Genomic DNA, 6855 nt, shown 5'->3' with positions numbered 1-6855 from the left:
ATGTAAGCGATACAAGTGACTGATTTTCTTGGCTTTCCACTGGCTCCTGGCTACAGGTGCTAAAAAGACTACTCATTGGAGTTGGAGTATTTTTACTTTTATTTTGTGTTTTTGTAACATGTATCCTGCCATGTTTAAAACTCATGATTAACCGCATAATTGTTTCCACTGTTGCTGCATACATAGCCGTGACAAATGATGATGATGATGACTCCGACCTGTTGGAACATGAAGACTTTGTGTGATTAATGATGGTGTGACAGAAAATGTACAACAAGATGTTACATACTGATATCTCACTTAAAAGTTATACGTGACAACAGGAGGGAATTTCAATGGAAAATTGTACTTAGTAGTCAGTATAAGCTTTTAATGATATAAGTTTGCATATGATAGAATAGGTCTGTGAAGGTTCTCAGTCATCCAGGTCATCATAGTCAAAGGAGCTTGCAAAGAAAAGTGTCTGGACTTCTTTAAGTTGCTTGAAGACATTTCACCTCTCATCCAAGAAGCTTCTTCACTTCTAAGGTCAAATGGTGGGGAGTCCCAGATTTAAACCTAGTGGGAGTATCCCCCCACAGAGGGACAAAAGGACCCCCTGATGATCCTCTAATCGCCTGAGCCAAGGTGTGAAACTGGGTGTGGGTCCCAATCAGCCAGAGTTTCGGGTGAGGTCATTGTGAAACCTGGCCCCACCTTATCATGCGAATTCCTGAGGTCAGATGGCCCGGGATGTGAGTGGGCGTTAAGGCGCCTGGGGAGGGAACTCAAAACTGGATTATAGCAGACAGTTGGTGTCGTAAACCACCACCTCTGTTCAAAGATGGTCGCTCACAGTGGACATAGATGGCTTCTTTCACTCCTCTTTCAAACCATCTGTCCTCTCTGTCCAAAATGTGAACATTGGCATCCTCGAAAGAGTGACCTTTGTCCTTTAGATGCAGATGGACAGCTGAGTCTTGTCCTGTGGAGGTGGCTCTTCTGTGTTGTGCCATGCGCTTGTGAAGTGGCTGTTTGGTCTCTCCAATGTAGAGGTCTGGGCATTCCTCGCTGCACTGTACAGCATACACCACATTGTTAAGTCTGTGTTTTGGCGTTTTGTCTTTCGGGTGAACCAGTTTCTGTCTGAGCATGTTGCTGGGTCTGAAATGCACCGGGATGTCATGCTTGGAGAAAACTCTCCTGAGTTTTTCTGATACACCGGCTACATAGGGGATGACAATGTTGTTGCGTCTGTCCTTCTTATCCTCCCTCGCTGGTGTCTGATCTTCTTTTCTGTGCCTCTTTGCTGACTTTAAGAATGCCCATTTAGGATAGCCGCACATTTTGAGTGCTTCCTTTACATGCGTGTGTTCCTTCTTTTTTTCTTCAGGCTTAGAGGGAACATGTTCTGCTCGGTGGTGTAGGGTCCTAATTACTCCAAGTTTGTGTTCCAGAGGGTGATGGGAGTCAAAGAGGAGGTACTGGTCCGTGTGTGTGGGCTTCCAGTAAACTTCGATGTTGAGGTTGCCATTGTCTTCAATGTGCGCAGCACAGTCCAGGAAAGGCAAACAGTTATTCTTTGTCTTTTTCCTGGTGAACTTGATGTTTTTATCCACAGCGTTAATGTGGGCAGTGAAAGATTCCACTTCTTGTGTCTTGATTTTGACCCAGGTGTCGTCTACATATCTGTACCAGTGGCTGGGTACTCTTCCTTTGAAAGAGCCAAGAGCCTTCCTTTCCACTTCCTCCATGTAAAGGTTGGCTACAATAGGTGACACGGGGGAGCCCATGGCACAGCCATGTTTTTGTCTGTAGAAGCCTTCGTTGTATTTGAAGTATGTTGCGTTAAGGCAGAGGTCTAATAGTATTATACAGGGTGGGCCATTTATATGGATACACCGTAATAAAATGGGAATGGTTGGTTATATTAAAGTCCTGTTTGTGGCACACTAGTTTATGTGAGGGGGCAAACTCCTCAAGATGGGTGGTGACCATGGTGGCCATTCAGAAGTCGGCCAATCTTGGATACAATTTTTGTTTTTTCAATAGGAAGAGGGCCATGTGACACATCAAACTTATTGGTAATGTCACAAGAAAAAAATGGTGTGCTTGGTTTCAACCTAACTTTATTCTTTTAGGAGTTATTTACAAGTATCTGACCACTTATAAAATGTGTTCAATGTGCTGCCCATTGTGTTGGATTGTCAATGCAACCCTCTCCTCCCACTCTTCACACACTGATAGCAACACTGCAGAGAAATGCCAGCACAGGCATCCAGTATCCGTAGTTTCAGGTGCTGCACATCTCGTATCTTCACACCATGGACAATTGCCTTCAGATGACCCCAAAGATAAAAGTCTAATGGGTTAAGACGGGAGACCTGGGGGGCCATTCAACTGGCCCACGACGACCAATCCACTTTCCAGGAAACTGTTCATCTAGGAATGCTCGGACCTGGCACCCATAATGTGGTGGTGCACCATCTTGCTGGAAAAACTCAGGGAACGTGCCAGCTTCAGTGCATAAAGAGGGAAACACATCATCATGTAGCAATTTCAAATATCCAGTGGCCTTGAGGTTTCCATTGATGAAGAATGGACCCACTATCGTTGTACCCCATATACCACACCAAACCATCACTTTTGATGTTCCAACAGTCTTGGAGGGATCCATCCAATGTGTCAGACCAATAGCGGTGGTTTTCTTTGTTAACTTCACCATTCACATAAAAGTTTGCCTCATCACTGAACAAAATCTTCTGCGTGAACTGAGGGTCCTGTTCCAATTTTTGTTTTGCCCATTCTGCAAATTCTGTCCGCCGATCTGGGTCATCCTCGTTGAGATGCTGCAGTAGCTGGAGTTTGTAAGGGTGCCTGTAAGGAAGAGGACTCCCTTACTAGATTTATTTATATTATCTGTGTAGCACTTTAGAGCACACCTTTCACTTTATTAAAAGCACTTTATCAAGCACTTTATTTAGCATTGCACTTTAAGCATGGATTTGCACACAAGCAGTTTAAATATTTATTGTCTATTTATTGGGAATTTTAAAATCAGTTGGTAGCCTTATTTCAGATCCTGCACAGCTGCTCCTCATCAAGGAATGTGGTGTCTGTCAGGAGAAAAGAATGGTGATTGAGATTGTGATTAAGGTTTACCAGTAAGGAAAACTAATGCAAATGTGTGTGTGAAATCTAGGGATAAAAGCGGTGCAAATAAGCGTTTGTAAGATAATGATTACTCACCTTTCTTGCCTGTGTCCTCTTCAAGGTGTTTGGGCAAATGTTTCCCCGGGGGTCCAGACACCATTTAAAGGTTCCGGGAGAGACCATTGGTAAAGAGAGTGTGGTGAATCTTGTTGTGCTTGGGTTTCTGGGTTTTTATAATATTGGGTTTGGTGTAACCTTCAAGTGTGAAATATTTATTAATATGTAAATGTGAAAATGTATTTATGTATTTATTTATTCTTATTGATATATTGTATACTGTGGTGGAAGGTTGGGATTTAAGAATTTACCTGAGAGTGAAATAATGGTTTAGTCCAGAGGTGCCAAACTCTGGCCCGCGGGCCAAATTTGTCCCGCAGCCTAATTACATTTGGCCCGCGAAGCCATACCAAATTACTATTAGAGCTGGCCTACTGGTATTATACAGCTAATATATATGTTGTTTAGTATTAAGCTTTGCTTGTTCCATATTCAGTTTTTCAGCAAAACGTGTTTGAGTCCATAAGAAAAGATTCATTCTTATATCTGGAGGAATAAATATATTTCAATAAATATTAACGTTAGCCCGCGACTTTGTTCCAGTTTTGAATTTTGGCCCACTGTGTATTTGAGTTTGACACCCCTGGTTTAGTCTGTGACAGCTGAACATATTTAAGGCTGCCAGTTGTCATTAGAGGGTGGATTTTTGGTGCAGTGAAGAAGCTCGACAAATTAATTGTTGTAAGGAGAGCTGTACAGGAAATAAATGCTTTTTATGTTCCACTACACTTGCCTTGGTCCATCTCACTGTGTTTCCAGCCGCTAAGGGCCGCCCTGTTACAGTGCCATTTAGCTAATATCTGCCGAAGGGATGTTCGACTAATGCCACTCTCCAGTGACATGCGGCGAGTGCTACGCTGTGGGCTCTTGCTGAATGAAGCTAGGACAGCCACTGATGTTTCTTCATTAGTGACAGTTTTCTTGCGTCCACATTTTGGCAAATCCAACACTGAACCAGTTTCACGAAACTCAGCAAGCAGTTTGCTAACTGTGGCATGGGAGATGGGTGGTCTCGTAGGGTGTCTTGCATTGAAATCTACTGCAATGACCCGGTTACTGCGTTCACCAGATATCAACACAATTTCGATCCGCTCCTCACGTGTTAACCTCTTCGACATGTCAATGGCTGTGAACTAAGAGAAACTTGTAAATAACTCATTAAAGAATAAAGTTACGTTGAAACCAAGCACACCATTGTTTTTCTTGTGACATTACCAATAAGTTTGATGTGTCACATGGCCCTCTTCCTATTGAAAAAACAAAAGTTGTATCCAAGATGGCCGACTTCTGAATGGCCACCATGGTCACCACCCATCTTGAGGAGTTTGCCCCCTCACATATACTAATGTGCCACAAACAGGACTTTAATATCACCAACCATTCCCATTTTATTATGGTGTATCCATATAAATGGCCCACCCTGTAGAATACTGCATGATGACCTTTTGATGTATTAGACTGTTGTTCACTACAAAAACTTGTTCTGTTCTCTTTCTTAGTTTCCCACAGTGATAATATCTTATCTTCACTCCCTTCTGAATCCCACAACACACACACATACACCTGAATCCCACAACACACACACACACACCTGCATAAGCACTAACATTCCTCTGTCTATGAACAGATGTATTCACTATTGTATTACTTTTGTATATAAATAAAGACCAGAGCGGTAACACTCTGATGTGAGCGCTGTGTGACCGCCCTTGCAAGTAAAATCTCCACTCTCTGACTCTCAGCTGAAGAAGTGTCTCTTAGAATAAATCTCTTGACAACAGAGCTGTACGTTTTAATTTGTTTCCAAAACCCCGCAGTCAGGACATGCTATATTGTATTTAGATAGAAGTTAGCGAGCTAACTTCCTGCTAACTTCTAACTCCATTTTCATGGATGTCTGGATGTTAAACTCAATTGTTACACCTGGTAGAGCAGAACGCTGATCATTTTATTAAAGATGAAAGACTTTAGACAGTTTTTCCAACTGTCAGTAATGCCATAGTTATCATTTGATATATGGACCTGCAGCGGAGTTTAGACCCAGACACGGCTAGTGACGTCAGACTTAACGACTGGATTGACCTACACCTTAGTTCACAGATTCGCTTTGTCTAAGGTGTATTTCTGGGATTTCGCACAACCCAGGATTCAAATCATGAATACATAATGAGCTTGGATTTACATCATTATGAATGAAATGCGCTCTATTTGGAAGCAGCCGCCCCCCTCCCCTTTCGATGAGTTGTGTGTGAGACTTTAAATCATCAAACTGTAAATTATAAATTTCAAATTGTTATTGATCCCTTTACCCCTGGTCCTAAAGTGTATATTTATTTTCTTACTCTTCTTATATTTATTGTTTGTTTTCTTGCACTGCTGTAACTGGAGCCCCGTCGTCTCATCTCTCTATGACTGTATGTAGCGGAGATGACAATAAAGTTTACTTTGACTTCAGCAGCGAGCAGGCGCACCGAGGGCTCTCACGCTCACTTTTTGAGTATAGAATTTCGAAAAAACATCGGTGCAAATTCTAAGTCTTTATTATTATATCTGGTGTCTTTGTGTTTGTTGTTTTGCTTTTATTTTCTTTTATTTTGCGAGCTCCAGCCAGCCAGAGAATCCCCCGCCGCCCTGCCCCCTCCTTCCTGTGCCACAAGCAGCAGGCGCACCTTGCAAACGGAAGGCGCCCCTACTCCCCTACTCCCCTACTCCCAGCAAATGGGACCACGGTCAAGTGAGCCCTCACTTACGAAGTCAAGTCAAGCTAGCACAATAGAAAGCCGATCAGTGCCTATGCCATTCCCAATATGCGCTGGCTGATGTCAGGGCAGCATGAGTACGAGCAATTTTTTTTTTTTTTTTTTTTTTTGTCGATGCCCGTGATGCCGCCCCCCACCACGATGCCGCCCCAGGCAACCGCCCATGTCGCCCGTATCAAAAACCGCTACCGCTACTGCGCCTACTGGTGTTGGCCAGAGGGGCCGATGACGCGATATGGCAGCCTCGCTTCTGTCAGTCTGCCCCAGGGCAGCTGTGGCTACAACTGTAGCTTGCCTCCACCAGTGTGTGAATGTGAGAGTGAATGAATAGTGGCATTGTAAAGCGCTTTGGGTGCTTTGAAAAGTGCTATATAAATCCAATCCATTATTATTATTAATATAATATTGTGACAAAGAAGCCTAGGAAGCTAGTGTTGCAGAAATAACTTTCTGTTGTAAATATTTCCCATTGCCTAAGAGTTCTACTTCCTTTTTCTACAATCAAAGCTAAATAATCCATCACTGTTTTCATATGGTGATTAAGTGATTCATTCATCTGCAAATGAACGGCATCACGTCACATCTGCAAACCCTCAGGTTTTTTTTTCAACAGACTTTTTGCTGGTGCACTTCACATACACATTGAAACTGTGCGCTGGACATTTGCTTTTGGGCCATATTTGCTAAAGCAGTCAGTGCTGGACAATCTGGAAGCATTTTGAAATCTCTGACGCTTGCAGCTGATTTTTCCTTACCAGAATTACAGGCATCAAAACGTAGAGCCAAGGATCTAGTTAGATTGTAGAGACAACACACACTTTGAAAAGAATATATCAGACTGTAGATA

This window comes from Simochromis diagramma, unplaced genomic scaffold (assembly GCF_900408965.1).
Source record: "Simochromis diagramma unplaced genomic scaffold, fSimDia1.1 OVJJ01000753.1, whole genome shotgun sequence".
NCBI lineage: Eukaryota > Metazoa > Chordata > Actinopteri > Cichliformes > Cichlidae > Simochromis > Simochromis diagramma.
Note: the sequence above shows the minus strand (reverse complement) of the source record.